Source organism: Bombus pyrosoma, linkage group LG10 (assembly GCF_014825855.1).
Source record: "Bombus pyrosoma isolate SC7728 linkage group LG10, ASM1482585v1, whole genome shotgun sequence".
Lineage (NCBI taxonomy): Eukaryota > Metazoa > Arthropoda > Insecta > Hymenoptera > Apidae > Bombus > Bombus pyrosoma.
Genome location: NC_057779.1, coordinates 9637717 through 9660138, shown reverse-complemented (window position 1 = coordinate 9660138; position 22422 = coordinate 9637717). Strand labels below are relative to the sequence as shown.

Below are 22422 nucleotides of genomic sequence, written 5' to 3'. Positions count from 1 at the left end.
TCCATTCACGTAGCTTGTTATCTTACTCTTCGTACCGTAAACTTCTTCCCCCTGTATAACGACCAAGAAGAACGTTCCCTATATTCCAGACGAAGAACTCGTACGTCTCCTTCGTCGCCCAATTTGTCTTACTGAAAGAGCGATTTTAGTCGCAACGAGCGATCATCTCCTGGTAAACCAACTACCCTCCGACCGGCCCCTCGAGGAACCTCTTTAAACGATCGACCAGCGTACGAACGAGCGAACGCTGGTCTATCGATCAACCGGTGCGTCGAACGCTCTCGAGGCGAGCGCGCACCGAATAATTACGACACAGATGTTACGGGCGTTTCGAGCAAAGCGGAGAAAGCGACGCTAGAAGAAAGGGGGTTGGGTCTTGAACGCAGTCGGTAATTTTCAAATTATATATATACATACATATACAGAGACATAGACAGAGTGGGATGCTCGACACTACTGCACCACCCCTCGACGCCATCCCGCCCCCCTCTCTCTCTCTCTCTCTCTCTCTCTATCTCTCTCTCGCACTACTTCAACATCGTCATAACCGTTAACGTTATCTGCAGAGAATATTGCAAGCCAGTGGAAGGGGGCCGGGATGAGCTGTTCCGCCGCCATAGGGAGGAACACGCAGCCCGCGTACATCGTGCATGTCCCTCAAAATAGAGTTACAAACTGTAACTACGTTTCGGTGCATTACTGCCGCGTTGGGTGCACGCGGGGGTTGGACCCGATGCCTCCGTCGGAATTCGCGGGGGCGCTCACCATGCGAATCGATCGCGGTTACCATGCTTTTCACCCGAAAGGGGGGTTGTGGCGGCCGTACGCGCTAAGCTCGAGAGAGAGAGAGAGAGAGAGAGGGAGAGATAGAGAGCCCTAGGCTTCGGCAGATCGTCGCTTCATGAGCCACTTTAAAATTTAAATGGACCTTTTGCCGCGATTCCTGGCACAACAGTGTGCGTATATTACCTAGCCGTCCCTTTGCCACCGGCCTCACGGCCAAGAAAGACAATATGCGCCGACCCCCGATGAAAGTACAAAGTTACGAATCCGGATCAGCTCCGTTCCTCGTTAGTTTCGAATTTATGCAATATTCATCTTGGATTTCCTCTCCTTCCCGCCCCCGTTTCCTTCGTCAGCTTGCGCGCCGCGTTTAAATTGATCGTATTAATGTCTCTGTTGAATGGCGAGAGCAGAGCGGGGGCACGAATAATTCGCTTCGAGAAAGCGGATCTTATATTCAACCGAAGCTCTCTTGTCGGGGTTAATTTCCTCCGATCTCGTATTTTAGTTCTTTGCTCTATTACATAGTTCTTTGTATCTTTTTGTTATCTTGTTCGGGCTGCGACTTTGTAAAAGTGGGCGAATCAACCGAGTCGGTTTAATTTAGTCTTGGCCATTTGTTTCGAGTCCAATCATTGTTCAAATACGTGGCAGCGCAAAAACTTTAAGATTTGTAACGTTAAAAAGTGAAATTAAAATATCAAAATTAGTTCCGATTGCAAAGATCGAACTTACATCTGAGAAAATTGACACGACCCTAAAAACACGCTATGATAAATATAACGAGGTAACGCTGTAACTAAATTCAGTCCATTAAACGCGGACATTCTTGACAAATTAAAAGTAAACAGGATTGGGCTGGAAAGGCTATTATACGTCATAAGCAGATTCTAGCGATGTATCTGCCGATCAGCGATCTCTCCTTCAGCGGATCCATCTTTCCGCCCCACTTTTCAGGAAGGACCACGCTCGTAGTTTGGGTTACCATTCTCTCGTGTAAGAGGATTAAGATATTACTCGAGCGTGGCGGCGTGCAAGCGTCATGAAAACACGGGCTTTAACACGCTTTATTCGCTTCGTGAAAATTCACGTCTGAAAGTGCAACCCCCATCGTGGCTCCCTCTCGTGTCTGAGAGTTTACGCCGCGCGGAAAAGAGGGTTGGCGAGCATAAAATCGCTCGTGTACACGCGCGTGCATACACCTACTTGCGTCCACGCTCTTCTTTCAATCCCTGACTTCTCGAAACGGATTTCCTACTCTCCCACGCGCCACCATGCATTTATTGGAAATGTTTCTAACGATTTTAGTCAGATTTCCGGGATTCCAGGACGAACCAGGGGAAAACGCTTTCGCCAGATGAGGATTAAAATTTCCTCTCTATCTTATGGAGATTGAAGTTTTACGTCTATATCTGTCAATACGGTTAGTGTATTTAATAGCTTTTTCATCGTTGTTGCAAACGAAGAAATATCTCTAATACTTGAAAGGTTTTACTGAAAGTACTAGTTTCAAATATTTTAGCCGCAATTCATCGAATTAAATTACCATTGAAATGGTATAACGAAAATAAATTAGGAGATCGTACTTGGATCTCGATAAAAATGAACGCTAATTTTATCAAAAATATTTTTAAAAAAAGAAGTGTCTCTGTAATTGCAAAAGGAAGAAGATGGAGGCCTATTGCGTAATTAGATGTTAATATGAATTCATCGAAAAGATCAAATAGAAATCCGTCCTACGAACAAGCCAATTACCATCACACCGGACAAAGCGTAAATTGCAAGTCCTAAAATTCTGCGTTCGATTTACTCTCCTCGTTCGTAAGATCCGAAAAAAAAACGATCTTTTAAATATAATTCCTTATAAACAACCAAAACCACGATATCTTAGATACACGAGAATGGAATGTTGCATTGAAAGTGGAAACGAGCGAATCGTGTTGCGTTTCGTTTATCTATCGTCGCTCTTCCTGCGAATGCATTAAATTCTCACACTGATACGCGTCTCGGTGGAAGCAAAGCCGTTACAGGATGCGTACGACGGTTACGACGCAAGAACAACGATGTCAACGACTACGACTACGACTACGACTACCGACGACGACGACGACGACGACGACTACGACTACGACGACGACGACGACGACGACGACGACGACGACGACGACGACGATGGCGGCAGTGCTTTGAGGGCGCGGAGTGCCGCTCTCGACGTGTCATACGGCGCTCTCTAACACTGGCGTAGTGCCGTCTCGAATTATTTGGACCGTTCTTTGTCTCACTCGTCGATCCCCCGAGAATTTTTTACGGCCGTGCGCAATGTTCGTGTTTACCCCTCGAGACGTATTGACGTGTCCCAGCGACGAATCACCGAGATTCGTTGCGCCTGCATTCCACCGCGAAACTTGCGAAAAATCTTCGCTCGTAACGTTCCATTACACGAGACACGTACTATCGAGGAGGAAGTAGAAAAGCAAGTCCGTCGAAGAAACAAGGATGAAAATAAAAGATAGAAGAAGAAGAGAAGGAGGAAAAAGAGGAAAAAGTCGTTGGAAGCTACGCCAATGGCACGCTAGCCGGCAATAGCGCGTGGTGGCGTCGACGACGGGGGTGAATTCCCCTCTTCTCGTCCAGCCCCTTCTCTTCTTCTTTCCTTAGCACCGCCACCCTTGGCTGCTGCCCCCGCCGAGTCCGGCACAGGGCACAGTCGTACTACTTTGATCGGCACTCAAACATTTTTACTACCCACCCCCTAGCTGGCTGCTAGCTTCTGCTGCTACAGGGCCTCCTCTAACGGGGAACTGGCGCTCGCCGCGCGTTCCTTGCCACCAACTAATTACAGCGTGGATCAAAGAATTCATCGACGCGACTTTCTTTCGCTCGTGTATATATTCGTGTGGCTCGTACCGATGTGCGTACGTGCGTGCACGCGTGCCTGATCTAGCATCCGTTCATGCGCCGATGCTGCGACGAAAGAATGGCGCAAGAAGGGCGCGAAAGGGCGAGACCACGGCGGACCCTTGCGCACCCTGTCGCCCTGCGTGCTACCTGCGCGCTTCGCGTCTGAGTACTCCTGGACATTTTTATCTGTGTGTAATCCAGATTTGTTCAAAAACGAACATACTGAATTATACTTTACGCAATAGAAATAAGTTTGGTAATAGAACGAATTAAATTTTGCACGCGTCACAAACTACGAGTTATCCGATGGAAAGTCCTATTACGAAAAAATGAATAGCCTGCAGTTTGTAACTTGTACCGTTAGTTGTCACACTGTTGTATACGGAATCCTTGGAAATAAATCGAAATTACTTCTAGACAGACATTTTTATTCGCTAACTCTATACAGTATCATCTATAAATTTATATCTATCAGATTTTTATTACAAAAGAGTCACTCGATTAACATGATAGTTTTGAAAAACTCGGAACAAACCTAACGAAACCACGGAACAACGTTAGAATTTCAGAGAAAAGCAACAGATGAATAATTAGATACTCGCGGCGAATTCAAAGCTGGAAGTTTCTCTCGGTTAGGAAAACGGGAATGGCGATGTCGGTAAACATCAGATTAGGTCAGTGCAAAGCGGAACGGCCACGCTGAAGGACCTCGTAACTCGGAGAATAAAGCCTGGACATTCCAACGCTCGCGCGCCAAACGTTTTTCCCTTCTGCCGTGTGTTCCACATTCATCCCGTGGGACATTGACGAGCAATTAACAATGGCAGCGAATAAATCCGTCACGCGATTCGTCCGCGGATGCACGCCAGTGATAAATAATCCGACCCGTGATAAAGACACCGAAACTGTTTCTACGGCAATGGTTGCTTTTGAGCCGTCTGGTTGAAAAACGCGGTTTGAAATTGCGGAGAGTTGCGAAAGGCTGGTTTTCAAGAACCACCACCACCACAGGCGTACACTACCGTGTTTCATTAATTCTAGAATAAAACGGGACACGGCCAGAGGAGCGAGGTGATGCGGGGATCGGGAGTGGCTTTGAATTTACCCTTTAACCGGGGCGACTTTTTCAACAGGATCACGTCCGGATCGCAGAGATTCGTTTGGCTGTTTCGGCGGGTCGGGAAATCAGGCGGTCGCAAACGAATACTCGATCGCGAGAATGATTTATTCAGAAACGTCGATGTCCGTTGGTCGGGCCCGTGCCATAGAGAAAAAGTGGAAAATAGAGCGTTCGTTCCGCGAGATCGATGCCTCGGAATCAATTTGAATAACCAAACACGAAACGCATTATTTTTTCGCTCTCGCTGCTGCATGTCGTTTTCCTTTTTTTCGCCCTGATGGCTTGTCAGCGAGCTTGTTGAACAGAGTCTGTTTAATGAACGTCGACGCACGCCTCTGAATGATAATCAGAGTTTTAGATTACGTACATGTTAAGAATGTATCGTGCCACTCGAGGTATATGTACATACGATTGTTTCGAGAGTAGACTGATGAAAATGTTGGTTAGTTTCTGCTGCGTAGGTTCGCCAGCTCATTCGCCAACGACTGAGCGAGTCACAGACCGATGCTTCAGATGCTGCTTCAGCAATTTTCACCGTTCGTCCGCTATTGCACAGGCGACGCAAGCTGGAAGTTACGCTTGCGTATTGGTGGTAAGCGGAATAGATGTGGCCGCATCGAGAAATGCTCGGTTTTCTCGTGGTGTTATCTATAATTCTGAAGAACAATTGAAACTAGCGTTACCGATGATCGTAGCGGAAGTTGATAAACGAATTAAAAGAAGGATGCAAGCTTTTCACATCTGTACTAAGTTCCTAAAAAACGGTTCGCTACGAATCTATAAAATTTCTATGGAAGATCATGAATTGATCATTCTGACTACACTGGGAGCCTGTGGTGGAAATTAAATTATAGAATGATTTATCGTTCCATTGCGATGCGACGGTTGCCTGTTTCTTACGTTTAATGGAAAGTTTGGAGTTTTAAAAAGTTTAAGCTTTCCGTTTAAACTTTCCGCGCCTTTCAGACGTAAAAAAGTTCCAATCGTAGATCATTTATCTCTCGTAAGTTTAAACAGAAAATATGGTTTAAGCCACAGAACGAAAATCGGCATTAGCTTTTATATCTTTTTGTCGTTTAAACGATATTTCTTAGCCAAGCTCGACGGACGAGTAACGTTTAATTAACGAAGATTCATAAATCGTCCTTAAATTTCTGTTTCCATCGACAAATGATATTTCGCGTGTCCGTATCTCGCAGCAATGGGAATTCAATTTCCCCGCGACGTTGTCAAACACGTACAGCAACGTTCTGAAGACAAATGTTGCAAATCAAACCGCACATCGTAACGCATCGCTGTCTGTACACAATTGGCGTCCATAAATGAAACGAATCGCTCGTATCTCCATCGCAGTTAATCTGCAAACGTTAACCAAACGATCGTCCAATATTTCAACGAACTCTTCTATTCTTTCGTTGCAAACCAACTCGATGGTCGCCAGCATCGATCCTTCCCGCGTTGACGACAATTTCAAGATCTTTGTCTCGCGAGAGTTTCACGCGTTTCTTAATCTAAACGATCTCATAGATGACAGTACGAAATGTACGAAAGTCGATCGATTCCAGAAGCTGCGGATCATAGATAATTCCATTAAACAGGAAGTTCAAAGAGAAAAAGTAGGTCGGCAATAATCGTCCCGAGGTTCAAGACATAGTAATTTCTTTACGATTGGCTTGCGTATTATATTCCTGAAGCATAAGCTAATGAGAACTTTTTGCCGGTTAACGCACGAGGAAGATCGCTCGTCTGTATCGAATAATCGTTCGATGAACCATTTCGCGAGCTCACGAATCGCTTGGAAATTTCTTCGCACGGTTCTTCTCACGAACGTCCAAAGAGACGTCGCTTTGAGACGGGGGTGGCTCGTGAGATTCGTCGAAAAAGAAACGCAAAAAAGGGGCGACGTCGGTGACAGGCGGCGGACAAGGGGGAACACAAGGAGAATACGCTTTTTTCTCGGTTCCGTCAGTTTCTTACACACGACGAAGCGAACGTCTTCGGTCCCGATTCGCTTCGATCCTTCGCTCGAAGTTTTTTCCGGTCGCGTTTCCGTCTCCAATGCTTGTTTCGTCGCAGCTCTACCAGGTCGGCGATTCGATCTCTGATGGGAGAGGCGAGCAGGGCGAACGAAGGAAGAACAGAAGCGTGGCCCTCGGGAAATTTTCGAATCGCAACGATTCGTGCTTCTTCTCGTGGAAATTTATGTTACATTATCGTAGACGCGATATCTTTGAGACCTACGCGCCTCGTGGTCGACCCGATCCCACGGTAACGAAGGGCTACTTTTAACAAGAAGCAGTTACACATGAGTCGTTTTGGCCAAGTTACCAAGGTTGATGGCGGAAAATTAGGTTTATTATAATTATCGATAACGATCGAATTTCTACTACACGATAAAAGTAACGTTATTTCTATATCGTAGACTCATTGCAAATATTCACGAAACGTTCGTACCTGTGTCAGCGCACTCAGGACGTTCAGGACTGTGTCAGGACGTTCGTCGTACGCCCCTAAACTTTCGCGTCAATCTATGGGGAATTTTCAATTAATTACGTTACTTAGAAACTACTATCTCTTCTAACTCAGCAGATTCTTACCGTTTCCTTCCTCGTGTTATCACCAAACGATAAGCATAGCTCCCATTTCGCTCAGGTATATAAACTACCATTGCCACTCGTTGATAACATTCTAGAACGAATATCATTTTCAACACCCAATTATCGAATATCACAAACTATCAATCGTATTTTTCCTAGAACACGTCTACTCATCGAAAAACCTCCACGAAATCCACCTCTCTGTATTCGATGCATCTAAAAAACTAACTCGAACTCCAACAAATCTCAAGTGCGACAATTTCAAAGAGTTTCACACGCCACGAGACTCTCCACTATAAAAAGGCAGGCCGATTTTTCGACGTTCCTAATAATGGTCCGATATCATTCGCAAATTTTATCACGCGCAACATGCTCGTTGACTCGTACGTGGCCACGAAAAGATATAGCCGTGGCTGTGAAGCCTCATCGAGAATGTTTGCGATTCGCTGGTGCTCCAGGGTGTTGCACACTCGCGATGTAGCGGCATACTCGACGATCTTTCGTCGACAAAGAGGCTTCGGTCAGCCTCGCGCACCGGCTGGTCCTTCTGGCCACTCGAGTCGCTCTCTATCGCGCTGTGGAACGGTTCGAAAGGAGAGGAAGCGACGCGTGCATAAAGAGAACCATCGAGGAACGAAAGAGAGAATAAAGCAAGCACGAGGAAGATGGAGAAATTAGAGAGTTTCATCGTAGGCACGCGGAACGTCCACCGCGTCCGATGCAGGAATAGAAGAGAGAGAAGGAGAGAGAGAGAAAGCAAGGGGACCGAAATCGTAATTGGATTCGAAGAGGAGCATGCCAGGAGGAAGCGAGGCAACGAGGCGTAGACGAAGAGAGTGCACGAGCGGAAGGGAGGATCCTCTTCGGCTTCATTGGCCGACCCCGGCGATGTCACAAAGTATAATACGAACTAATTACCCCGTCGTCGGCAAAGCTGTACTCGACTGCCACTCCGGGACAATGAGTGGCCACTTCCGCGATGTTTTCTGCATACGCGGCATCGGAAGCAAAGGCTTCTCGCGGCGCGGCCGCGAAAGAAACGCGGCTACGGGTAGAAGGAGCACACCTCCGCCCCTTCTGAAAGCTTCTTCTCCATACAGAACAGAGAGAAAGAGACAGACAGACAAACAGACAGAGAGGGAAAGAGAGGGAGAGAGAGGGTGATGAAAAAAAGCGAAGATGGAGAAGATGAAGACGGAGACGCGAGAGAATGACAAGGGACGACGAACGAAAACGCAAGGCCAGGCACGCCGATAGAGCGACAAAGACAAAAAGAGGAAGAAGAGCTTCTTTTTGGTTGATTAGCCCCGGGGACATGGAACACAGCGAGCCGGAGCGGAGTACACCTATCGTGACGCGTTGTCACAAAGCCCAACCGCGCACCGTCTCTCTCTCTCTCTCTCTCTCTCTCTCTCTTTCTCTCTCGTAAAGATACCGCGGAGGGATAAATCAAAGCAGGTACCATCCAACGTACACGATGACCATCGTGCGAATCTCCGAGGGAAAAATAGCGGTAATTAGCCCCTTAAGCACCCGTGCCACCCATCGTGCGTATATCCCGTGGCTGACTTGTACCGCCATCGTATATATCGCCATCACCATCGGCACAACACCATCGTCGCGTACCGTAACCGACCCTCCTCCCACCGATGGGCCGGGGTCCCTCTTTGTAAAACAGAATGTACGTACCACCAGTTCGACGACATTATCGTTGTATACTTGCCGCTGTGCTACTACGTGGGTGGAGAGTCGGGACCTATTTCCCTCCCCGCGGGCTGGCTCGGTGCACACCGTGTCACATCCATGCCCGACGTCATACGCGCGCGTTTGGTCCCCTACGAAGCGAGTGGGTACGTGGCTGATGGAACGACGAGGCTAAGGGGGATCGACGGGGGCGTGTAGCCGAGGAAACTTCAAAGCTCCCGAAACGATTGTTCGGCAACGCTCCCGCGTGTTCCTCGTGTACCTCGAGAGCACCAGAGCGTTTCGAGGAGGGGGTAAAGTACCCACGAATATACACCTACCCCTTTGATTACCTCGGCGGTGTACTCTCCTTGGTCTTCCTTTTTTTCTTCTTCGAGCTTCGACAAAAAAAGTAAAAAAGAAAGAGTCGAGTGAGACAGAGAAAGGAGAGGGGTGAACAGAGAGGTGGGAGAGAAAACGCGAAGGAGAGGGCATAAAGTTGCCGGTTGCATACGGATGGGAAGGGCGAGCCTCTCGTGCCGCGGGAGCGCTAAAGAAAGAGGAAAAAGGGGTTGGAGGGTGGACGAGGACCGTCACCGAGATGAAGAACAAGATGCTCCACATGATGCATCTAGCCAGAAGGGCCGTTCACGCGCGTGTACCGCCGTTGATACGCTACGTGTGGCCCCGCGAGAAAAAGCTTCCCGGTGGAAGAAGACCTGCTGATTTTTACGAGTTCTCTTCACCGTTTGACCTGTGTACCGCAGTACAGGTACAAAGTAAGAGGCCGCTAGGCTAGGTGGGTCTCGTAATAATTAATCCGACCCCTCGAAACCTTTAAGGTCCATCGATGCCATGACGAGACCGTATCGATTTCTATATTTCTGCAACTGTTCCTTATTCATGCGTGTACAGTGTAGAAGAACTTGTCATCGTCGTAGCGAAACAGTGCTTATCGATTATGGCAGACGCGTCGGTGTAATTTTTACTTTCTGATTAAAGATTTAAGATTAAAGATTCTTCGTCTCTTTCAAACGCCACCGCAGTCGTACCAGGCTCAATTTGATCCATCGATGCAATAGATCTTTGGCCGATAAATATGAAACAGGATGCAAGGAAGAAAAAAATGCAACTTCTAAAAATTGACCGGTTCTCCAATGAAGTAGCAACCAATATTAATGTTGGCGAATCTACCGTAATACAAAGTGTACCAGCCATACAAGATACATCGATGCATTATTCATAAGACTATTTCGATTCCACGGATAATCGCCAGCCACTATTTCACCCAGGCAGTAACAAGCTTTCAATGCAACCATACCCTCCCCAGAGCTTATTAATTTCGCGTGCGGATTTTTATGACAATGGGTGTCCGTCGCGCGAGAACCAAGTCAATGCAAACTACGCGGCCACTGTTCCAGTACACAATGGTCACGTACGACTTCAATGCCGATTCACCAGCTATTCATCAGGACGCATCGCGCGCGAGTATGGCTTATCTCGTTTCCTCGTCTTCCATAGTCTAGCCGCGTTGCAACGACTTCCCATTGTACGCTCGCTCACGCGACCAAGCCGAAACGCTCGCGATACCGCACGCGAGAGAACCAAACTGACGGCCGAAGAAGCATTTACAGGCATTTAATCGTATCGCTAAACGAGAATGCCCGAGGAGCATAAATAAGCGTTAGGGTCCCTTCGTCACCCCTTACAGATATATCTTTCTTTTCTTTTTACTCTTTATGGCTGCTGGCCATTTAGCCCTCTAACGCGCTGTGGCTCTAAAGTTAAATTGGCGGACGAAAGAAAGCTTGATGTAAATAAAAATGGACAACTATGTTCTATTACGTTACGATAAGAAGCTATAAATAAAATTTCTTTTTTTTTTTTTTTTTATAAGCGAGTAACAAATCTTCGTACTATTCTACGGAGTCTAAATATAAATGCATCCACTTATCCGTAACGACGGAGTACCGACACTTCTGTGCATCGACTCGATAGCAGCGAGATTCGCGGTACGAATGTTTTGCCGAGACGATGATCGCATGCCACTTAACGGTGGCAACGAGATGATTATTCGTAATAAATTGCATTTTTAACTTCCACGTGGCAGATAATGAAAAATTAATTCGTTCGTTCGTTCGTAAATATCCATCTTTGTAACGCGATATCGTTTCTTTTTAATCGTGGATTCTCCATGTTCGATACGCTCTTCGTTTTCCAGCACTTTTATTTTCAGCCAGCAATAATTAAACCGTTGATATTTATGCATGTTCAGGTTTGTACGAATGCAATTAAAGAAAGATTTGTTTCAACCTAGAAATATTGTAACGGATATATCGAATATTTTGTATATTCTTCCATGTCATGTAGGATTTTGCAATTAAAATTTTCCACGAACGCATAAATATCCACGATCGAATCCTCATACGCTGATAGCCGCTCCCTCGACATACTCGCTAAATTTCCACATACTCGCTTTTATGGAACGTGTACGTCGATTGCTGATGCATTAGTGGTATCGTATCGACGTCGATAGGTGTGGCAAACGGCATTAACGTACGCGCTATTCTTATACCTTTGAAATCAATACATTAATAATCGCCGACGAATATTACGTTTGTTCATCATCGGATAGATCAATCGTCAACGAGCTCGAGGAGAGGAAAATTTCTTTTGTTTATTCGAACGAACAATAACAGGTGATACAAACTGTTCGCATTTTTTCACGGGCGTCTTGGCCCGTCTATATAACATTTGATCTTCTCTTCTAACAAGTACGTGTGATGAACGGTAAAATAATTTTATACATTCTGTTCTAAATAAAGGACAAATGGCATTTAATACAACGCGAAAGGAAAAATTCAGGAATATTTAGGTTAATTGCGGAAACTTGTAATTGCCTGCTTCATGATTTCCATAAAATACCTATCACGAACGTGTCGCGGCTTAGCATTTAAACGAATCGGGTCCTTTATCCTCGTCTGTTTCCTCTGGATACTTTTCTCGCGTGATTCCGCACGAGTTTGCTCCGCGCACAGAGAGATACCTCATGCATCGTGCGGCTAAGTAGCCGGTTCGACGGTATAACTCATTTGGTATCGGGCCTCGGACACGTTTCCCTTCGACCCATGCCCCTGCCACTATCGCCGAGAATTACGAGCGTCATTACCATTAGTCGCGGTAATATAGTAGACGCTCTCGCGTCTCTAAACAGATACGGGGCCCGAGTTCCAAGGGGGTTCTCCTCTCTCTCGGCGTTGTTGGTAGGTCGACGTCTGCCGACGTTGAAAGGAATGCCACCACGAGCGCGGCTGCTTATCGCGTTAAATGGAAGTCGGGCGTGCCGCGTCGAAATATTACGCGCGCCCGCTGAAAAATTGGCTCGATTCGTTAATGCTCCTCGGATTGGGTGGTTTCCTTGTATCTTTATGGGCTGAGAGCACCGCTAACTCCATGGAATCGTAGATTTTCTTCGTCTTTCGTAGATTAGGAGAGAGGAAAATCTATGGTGAATGTCATCACGCATCTGCAGAGTTGGGTCAACCGAATGGAATCGTAGGTCTTCTACCTGCGAACTGATTGTTCTTCTTTGACGGATTAAGAGGAAAGGCAGCTTTCTGGATTTACGTATTATTCGCCGAGTAAACTGCGCAATATCTCTAATTGCATTAAATATACGAGTGGCGACAGTTTTAATTAATATAAAAATAGCCGCACGCGCGATAAACGAAATAACAGCAAAGTACTAAATTATTCAAACTAACAGAACCCGCGGAAATCCAAATGGCTCGACCCAACGGAGATTAACCATCAGCTCCATGTATCACCTCCCTCGTAAACTCAAAAACTATACGTACCACACAATGTCCCCTTATCCGGCGAATTATCACGTGCTTAATTACAGTAGCGTATGACCTGTCGGCGCGAATGAAACGATGGCGCAGCCTAAGAGACTGCCGACGACGACGCAGGCCGCAATGTACGCGAACAAACGTATCCCCCCCGACACAAATGTTTGCGATTGCTCGATTAAGAGGCCGCGAAGAGTCGTTTGTGAGATAATCCGGCGAAGAAAAAGGAAAAGGAAAAGGTGCCGCGTACTTGGCCGCGATTAAAACGTTTATCCGCGTTCAGCGAGTTCGCCAATTTGCATCGAGCTTGTTTACGCACGTGTCATTTTTCTTGTTCGCCCCTGTATTTTTTCTCGTCGCCAGTTTAAAACCACGTACTGGCCAACCATAGTTCTCTCGCCTTTTATCCTTCTCTCTTCGTACATGGGAAAATTTACGATTCATTTCGCGAGCAATAATCGGCGACCACGTGACGCCGCAATGCCGCTGCGAATTATCCCTTAACCCTTGATGAATTGATATTGGCCCAGGCGCGTTTTGCCGCGCTTTTTTCCAGCCGCTGGTGCCGTTGAATATGCAATTGATTACACGACCGATCGGGGAGGCTCGCGATGCCTGCGATTAATTCCGATTCCACGGAACCACCGTTGCAGGCCGCGTGTTCGATTTAACATATTTGATCGATACCCCGTGTGTTCGCTACGCCCGATTATTCCCCCGTATACACACACGCGCACACACACACATACACACACATCCGATTGCGAATTATCATCCCGTTACTGCCAGCGAAATTTTCGATGTCGACGAGCTTGCATCCCGTTTTCGGAATTAAAAATCGCTGCTTCGAGCTATTTGCGTTGCTTCTGCGAAAGAAGGTCGTCGATAAGTTTGCACATTCCACGGCAGTCGAGCGGAATTCGCGGAAACTACCGGAATTAGAGAAAGCAGGTAGTTGATGGGTGTTTATCAGATATCCAAGTGTCAAAATCATCGACGTTATCGAATTTGATTCTTAAGTTGGAAATGCACGTTTAACATGGCACACGTGTACAGATTTAATGTAGCGTGTAACAACTACTCCTTATCGATGAGATTTATAGCGTCTGTTTAAAAATACTCCTAAAAAGATTTTGAAAATATCTGACAGCGTAGTTAATCAATATTTGCAACAGTCATGTCACATAGTTGGTCTAATTGGTCATAATGCAGAATATTGCGATAGTTAGAAGAGTGTACGGTAAGCGAAACCTACGCGCGCTGTACGAGCGAGGATTGGCATCGTCGCACACGCTACGAGTCGTATGAAATCCCCGGGGTTGAGATTCTGTCCACAATCGATGTTATGTCCATCGCGAATTTCAATATTTTAGTTAACAATGATTCACTGCGTCAACGCTTAAATATTTGTACAAACGCGTAAATATTATTAAGTTGGTGGGAAAGTAATGTCAGTTTAGTCGATGTCATTACTTTATTTAATTATGCGTTCAATGTCTATGATTCCGCTCCATTGTTCCGCAAACCTCGAAATTTCGTTGAAAACAACATTTTTATAGGAGTTTTGATCGAAGATCGTGATCTTTCGAAGGTGTTGCAAGAATTTTGCGCAGATTTTACGATGTTTTATCGAGAATATCGACGCGTGAGCTATCTAAAATCATGCATCTTAATATCCTTAAGAATGGAAATTATTTTCTCGCCAAACCTAACAGATACTTTGGCATTCGCTGAAATTTACAGGACGCACAGATAGCTTTCATTAGTAACGAATCTCTTAAGCTACCGGATTACCAGAGAACAGCTGGGTGTTCTCAATATTGAGAAGGCCAGTTACACGATACACGATGTTAATCACACGCTGTACGTCAGAAACACGCGAGGTCGTATCGATGATCGGTCGCCGGACGTCGTGGGCTTTAATCCCGCGAAATCTCGTCCTGTCTTGTAATACCGATCGACCAGACGTCCTCGCAAAAACGAGTCGGATGTAATTAAGATATTAATAACTCGTTGGAAGAGAGAAGCGTTCGCGATGATGGTCGAACGCGAGGAATCTGCATCGAACGGCCTTGGATCGAGTGGAAGAGATTTTCGTGCGAATCGAATCACCAGAGCGCTCGCGTGTCATAGAGACCGATCGAGAGCCACTCTCCAAACGACATTAATCGAATAATCGACACTCTCCGAAGAATCGCTTGCGAAAAATTAATCGATTGCTTCGTGTAAGGTAGAGTTTGTGGATCTATAGATAATTTTATTTTTAACAAATTCTGAAGAAATTGGCGTGCTTTTTGGCTAAATGGAAGGTACAAGCGAGATACAATTATAGAATTCTTTTAATTCTATCTATCTAGAATCTAATGGATTATGGAAGTCTCTGATTAAGGGATGATGCAGTTAAGAGTTAATATAATTTTAGGCAGTCTTTCAGAGTGTTCAATTTTTCATTCAACGTTCTATCCAGAGAAGCAGCAAGAAGTGCAGACATGAATATCCGTTCGTTCCTTCGAAACGTTACTTTAACGTTACCTCCACTAAAAAGGAAACACTGCCTGTTCTTGACGAGTTTTAAAAATCAAGTGTTCCATATCCCAGTCGCTTTAATCGAATTGTACGTGCAACGTAATTTAGAAATTTTAAGAGAGCATTAAGAATTCTCGATTTTCACAGAATGTAAAAGTTAATACTCTTTCGTTTCGCAAGTCAGTTTCCATTTCCCGTAAAAATATTCCAGCGATATACGTATTTGTTTATTTTGTTTTGTATTCGGAGCAGCAATGAAATTTACTGACAAATAGAAGAACAACACCGGAAACCTTATTTCTCCGGAACTATAAATCTTTCAAGACCCATTCCATACGTTTTCATATCTTCAAGAACGAATTTCTTCGCACGAAGAACAGCTAAGCACGTTCGTTCGTAGATACGCATAGTTCGCGCATATTTCCAGGCTTTACGCTGCCATTTTTCTTACTGGTGAAGTTTATGAAGCTATAAAGTACGCGGGGAGTCCTCGCAAGACATTACCCTTTTAATTTTACAACGCGCACATTATATGCAATTATTCACGGGCATTACACGGTTACAAGTCTCTGGCAAATCCCTTCGCGAACACGTAACATGCGTGACACATGTTTAAATTTCAGTATTCCCTTGCTAACGAGCCACGATGTACGCTCGACATTTTATTTTAATTAGCCTAAATTGCGTTGGAGGTAAACGACACGCTTAAATTTTGTTTAACATTTCGGCTAAAATTTCATCTCTAATCGCGGTGCAACCGCAGAGTAACGTTATCAACGAATTTCCGTCGAAACGCTCGTCAACTTTCGGTTTACATAGTATCATTCTGCTGCTATTAAAACATTCAACGCGAGTAACATCATTTCGCTGATAGGTTCACCATCGGAACGTTGGGTATTCTCATCATCGATTAATACCATTAATAAATTTTACAACTCGCAAGATACGAATTGTTAGCATGTTAATAAATCTATTCGCGTAAATTTTTGAAAACAGATTATACAAGTGACGAGTCAGCTGATTATCCTGTTTCACGTATATGTATTATTTTCTACTCAGATAATTGAATTGTTATGAAATTCTGAAATACCGAAAGAGCAAAAGTCCTCTAAGAATCATTCGTTATAATTATCGATTCAAACACGGTTAACATTTAAAAATTAGAGCTAAAACCTCGTGCAATTTGGTCGACTCGTCGTTTCGTCTCGATCGTACAAGCGGATCCTGCTATTTAAAATTACACGAGATTCGTTCCGTGCAGCTTGTATTACGAATGCTATACCGATTTCGTTCCAAGCGAATCTGGTAGCCGTTTCTTTTCTTTTATTCATCACACGAACGACGTTGAATCATTATCCTGTCCTGTTTAGCCAATCCGTCGATGTAAATACGAAACTTATCGCGTTTCGCCGTTCGAATACGAACCATGGAAATTTAAACGAATGTATAGCGTACGCCATTATTTTTCGACAAAACAGAGAATTGGGGAAAAGGAATATTCATCGAAATTCGTATTTATTTGACGTATATGAAAATTTTGGCCGAAAGACGAATGAACTAGGCTGTCGTTCCTTGATCGTTCTACTCGTCGGATGCAAGTACACAATTCTAACTGTTTGCGTTGAAATTCACTTTGATGCTGCAAAGAAGCGACACTACAAAGAGACAAAAGGAAATTCGTCTGCGACTCGAAGGCGATATCGGGACAAACGCTCCAACATTGGGAGAAATGTATTAGTGATGAAAAGCCATCACTGTTACGTTCATTGCGATTAACGTCTAAGAAAACACGTTCCGCATTTGCAATGCAGATTCAAGAAGTATTCGTGGCCCTTAATTGTCGCAAGTTTCACGTTCCATAACCGTGTATCATAGAAAACGAAAAATTATTGCAAGATAGTCAAAGGAGATGATCGCTCAGAATTTTACCAAAAATTCCTCAACATTTCCATTTTCTTTCTTCGCATTCCTCCGTATTTCAACTAAATATTATTATCACAAACTTTTGACAGAAACGGCACGTATTTCTTTTCGATTATCCTTTTTGGTTACAGGGTTTCCTTCGAGTATTCTTGAGATATGTTTATCCGTATAAAAAACATTGATTGTTCGATTCTCTCGAAAAAATAATAGTTGCAAAAATTATTGATCGTTCTATATTAGATATTAAACACATCGTTAGTATTGTCACAAACACCTATCGTCGTCTATCGTTAACACCTTTCGATCTTGGATCGAATCACTTAATTCTCTTTCAATTATGTTCTTTTAAATTAAATTCTTTTAACCGGATGATATCAGATACAGTACTCCTAAAATCACCGTAAAGAAATATCAAAATGAATAAAAATCCCTACGGTACTTACCGGAGATAATCGAATCGAATAGGAAAGTTCAGTGGAACTTGATCCGCGAGACGATCGAAAAGCTGGCCCGTTTCATCCACGACGAGGACGAGGGTACGGAATGGAGCGGTTTCTCGACTTGAGAAAGGTCGGAAGTCGCGGCAGATCGATGGCGCGAGGCGGTGAAAGAAACGCATCCGCGCGAAAGGGGCAGTCGCGTACAGGCGATGCGACGCGTCTTTATCGGCGGTCGCGTTTCATCGCCGTGTGGCCGGATTGCGCGAGCGCTCGAGTACACGTTGCAGGCACGCACACACCGGGGAACGCGCGTGAAAGTATCGCGGAGGAGGAACGCGGGTTCTGCCGGTTGTAACGGGAGAGAAGCTAAAGATAGAGAGAGCAAGATGAAGAGAGAGAGAGAGAAAGTGCACGCTTGCGCGCGTTCGCGCGCGCAGTCCTCGCGAGCGTCGATAAAAGCGAGCGCCGCCGGGCGGAGCGGGCATTTCTCGCGCGCCTTCCAGACCGGCAACCCGGCCAACGCGACGCATCCATTCCTTCGACGTTAGATCGAATCTTATCGAAACCGTTGCTCAGAAATCGTGCATTAGAAATCGGAGAATAAAGGGGAGGGAATATATCGTGAAAATTTGTCGCTTCGTTTGTTGGTTAAGAGGCGGCTTGTTCGAAATGGACCATTAGTTTTTGTCGTTTGTGCGAGACAAAGGCGTCGAGACACAAAGGACTGGCGCTTTCGAGCGAGATTTCAGGAAACAGACGACCTCGTATGGACCTTCTAGTGGAAACTGTTCAGCCACTGTGATCGTTGTTCCGAAGTGGAAGTGTAGAGGAAAAAAGGAAGACGAGTTGCGGACGGAAACGAAGTTCAATGGAAGAGAGTAGAGTTGACCGGGACTGAATTATTGGTTTCGGGAGTTCGACAGATCAAAGTGGTTGATGGATCGATAGATCGAACGTTATAGTGACGAAGTTTCCGCGTGCCGTCCGGTGAATCTCTTTTATTGGTCCCGTAAATCGCAACTATGACCGGAATCTCTCGTTGTTGACGCAGCGCGTAAGGAGGGACGCTGCTCGGCAGACGATTTAGCGCTATCTGATCGGACACCGGCTAACAGGTAAGAAGCACAATAAGACGAATCCGCGGAAGGTAGATAAGAAACTGCGATCGAAATGGTAGGCCAGCTTGTTCTGGGATGTCTAGGGAGAAGATTGATGTAACACGATGATTGGTTTTCAGCGTGGAAAAGTTGAGATTTGTTTTGCAGATTGCAGTGATTGAAATTATCCTTTGATGAAAGAACCTTTATGGCGTAACTTCGTTGTACCTTAGATACGGTTCGATATGGACACGAGCAGACTGTAGCGATTGAAATTCGTACGTTCCTTGTATCCGAATAAGAAGATGTCAGACTCGGTTAGAGGTGTCGCCCCTGGTTATACGAATGAAAGGTTCATTCAAAAAATATGTTTGATAAATTTGCACGTTCGATAGTTTATGCGGTTTCTACGACAGACCACCTTCCTCGATCGAGAGAATATAGAAAACGCTGCTTAGAATTCATGGAACGTAAACCTCCGAACTTCCATATAAACGGAATTCGGGACTCCCGAACCAGAAATCTATCAATTTGGATAACGTCATTTTTGTCTTCTAACGTCTCTCGCAGAATATTACGTGTTCTTCGCAGAATCATCCAAAACAAGAAAAATATGTTTCTATCAGCAACGATAAATAAAAAGAACAATTTTCGTCTACGTTAAACGGCAATTCGACCCTGATAAACATTCATAGTCTGCCGGTCAACGTATCTACAAAACGTTCTCGAAGCAATAAATTCCTTTATCCGACTCATTTAACCAAAAACAAATATAGCGATTACACGCTTGGTTCGACAAAATTCCGAAATTGCCCCAACAGTAGGTTCCTCGATAGATGGTTACAGACAGCGAAATGTCGGTAGTCCATCCGAGGAACGAGCACATCGATTCGACGCGCACAGTTTCTCGCGTTTGGTTTCGTAAACGCGACACGTCCGAACGGAAAAAGCATCTTATCGAGAAGGGTATACGCGTTCTGTCCGTCGACAGAGGGTGACGTCCCTCTTTGTCCATAGGGAGGGAAGAGCAGAGCGTGCCCCCGTTACGGATCGCCCCCTTGTAACGAGCGCTTTGAATCGGACACACTGTCACGTCGTGGAAACACGACATCTCTAAGTGGCGGTCCCGCTTCATTAAATTCTGTTATCCGTCGGAGAGCATTGTCCCGCGGCGCGGTCCCGGGGACACCTGGCAACCCAGAGTTCAACCGACAATGGAACGGTACGCGCCACCCGCGCATTATCTCGCAATTATGCGCGTAGCCCAAGCGTGTTCGAGCGATCGTTTGGGCGTGGCGGAAGAAGAGCCACACACGAGCAATCCACTCGTTACCGGGCCATTGAAAGCCCGAAAAACGCATATGCGAGCGCGTCGTTCGCTCGCGATCCGGTGACCGGAGGGCGGATACGATGTAAGCATCGTGCAGTTCCGTGAAAACATGCTGTTGCATGCTACAGGGACACAGAGGGTGAGAACGTGGATCGTGCACATGTTCACATAGGAAGAACGTTGGAAGTAACGCGACTTGGAAGATCGTTGGATGAGAAGACGAGTCATTTGCGTTGCTAATTACTTCGATATCGTAATATTTTCATTCAGAGAATCGTCGCTCTTTCGCGCGATCCTGCTATTTTCCGCAAAGAAAAAAAAAAATACGTTACTATTATCGACGAAACTAAAATTGTCTTTGCCAAAATATATGTTCGCTCAAAGGTTGAAGGGTGATCGTAGATGGGAGATTGGTGCGGAAGCAGGAATAATTAAAAAAGGATTGTTTCTCGGTTATTTTGCTTAAGGGTTTACGTTCTTCCGACGATTAACGCGAGGATTTATCCCTTTGCCATTGAAATTTTCTTCTATCTGTCGCTGAAACAATCGTATCCCACCTTCGATACGTATTACCATCAACCACAACCCAATAACCTGCACAAAGTCAAACGTGTACATTTTCTTGCGGCCAGTACACTCGATCTCGACTCCCGTGTCCTTATACCCGTGCGATCCTGACCACCGAACGCATTCCGCTGTTCCGAGACCGCTGTAGAAGACATCGATCGAAATTCGACGCCAACGTCGCGGCGATCGAAGCAATAAGGCAGCTTGCAATCGACTCGAAGAGGAGGGATGGTTCGATAGGGGTTGGGGGGATGGCTTTGATAAAAGGACACCGGGGCCAGGGCGCGGTTTACAAAGGGCGAAAGGAGGCACAGGTGTAGAGAGAGGAGCGGCACGAGGTATCTAGCGGCGCAATTACCTGCCGCCGGAATTACCCACGCGCCTGTGCATCACAATTAATTCGTAATTAAATCCTTTGGCTAGGAGGCGTGGTCCTTTTCAGCGACGTATAGAGAGAAGCGTGGTCGGTCGGTCGGCGGGCACCCACGTCCGACCGCTTCGGACCGAACGAACGACGTCGAGCGTATCGTCGGCCCGTCGGGGTGACAGCCGGAAATAAAGGGCCGGCCATGCATTAGCGTCGACGGTCAAAGGGTCGCTCGAATATCGACCGAGACGGTCGACAGCGTTAAATTGCCATTTGTCGGCCGGGGAATGCCTCTGATTAGCACGGCCAGGCTATCACCCAATATGTCGCTCCACGGTTACTAGCCTCCGCGTTGAAAATTCGCCGGATCCGCGTAATAAAAAACGAGAGTACAGCAGGATGGAGTGGAAAGTGAGGGAAGAAGAGAAGCGATTGTTAAAATTCATAGTTATTTAAGGTTCCTTAGGATCGTAATGCCGATCTTTCTTGCGTTTCTTTGATCGGATCGTAATGCCGGTAGTCTCGATTCGAATCTACGTGCTACACGTCCAAAATGGAGACAGTGATTCCATCAAATCGAGTACATCATCGCGGATCATGTACGCAAAACGATTAGTACAATTTCGATATATCGGCATTTGCATCGTTCTTTACAAATCACCTTAAATTATGGATCGTATCGACAGTTTACGTAACTGCGCGTTGTATTCGAGTAATCGTCGATTCCGCCAAACCAGTCTCACCTCTTCACCTCGTCGCAAGTTTCGACCTCTGTCTCCGATAGAACGCGCTTATCCGATAGATACGACGAGAAATAGTTTGCTTGCTATCTCGATAGCTAAATTCGTATTTCTACGCTCGCCATCTGCTCGGTAAACGAAAAGATCCCTCTTGCATGGAGCCTGAATGCGTCCATGGAAACTCTTAGCTCTCGATTCGAATAGGACTCGTTCGACCGACTTCTGTCCGGCACAAAGACGACGCAAATATCGAGCCTAGATTGGCAATTTCGATCAAAGCTAACTGTTCGCCGCGTTTCCTAGGGCGGGTCGCGAGCAGAGGAGAGACAGATATAATGGGGCCGAGAGGAACGTAGCGGAATAAATTTCACGGTCGACACCCGGTACAGTTTGATTCTCCTTATCGGGGATCGGCCCGCGGCACGAGACGCGTCTCTCGATCGTCCGAAAATTACTTTCGTCATCTTGATCGCGTTTCCGATCGAGTTGGCCGGACG

At 45.7% G+C, this 22422-nt stretch overlaps 1 protein-coding gene across 2 annotated transcripts in view; it reads left to right on the top strand.

The window, feature by feature from the left end:
- Positions 1 to 22422, top strand: part of LOC122571461 (frizzled-2-like) — a 127913-nt gene that overhangs the window by 16689 nt on the left and 88802 nt on the right. The window contains exon 1 of one of the 2 annotated variants that reach the window (XM_043735212.1): positions 18326 to 18939. The exons of the other annotated variant lie outside the window; for it this stretch is intronic. The gene's annotated coding sequence lies outside the window, so the exon portion shown is untranslated. Of the gene's footprint in view, positions 1 to 18325; positions 18940 to 22422 lie in introns of those variants that run through there. 2 annotated transcript variants of the gene reach the window in all.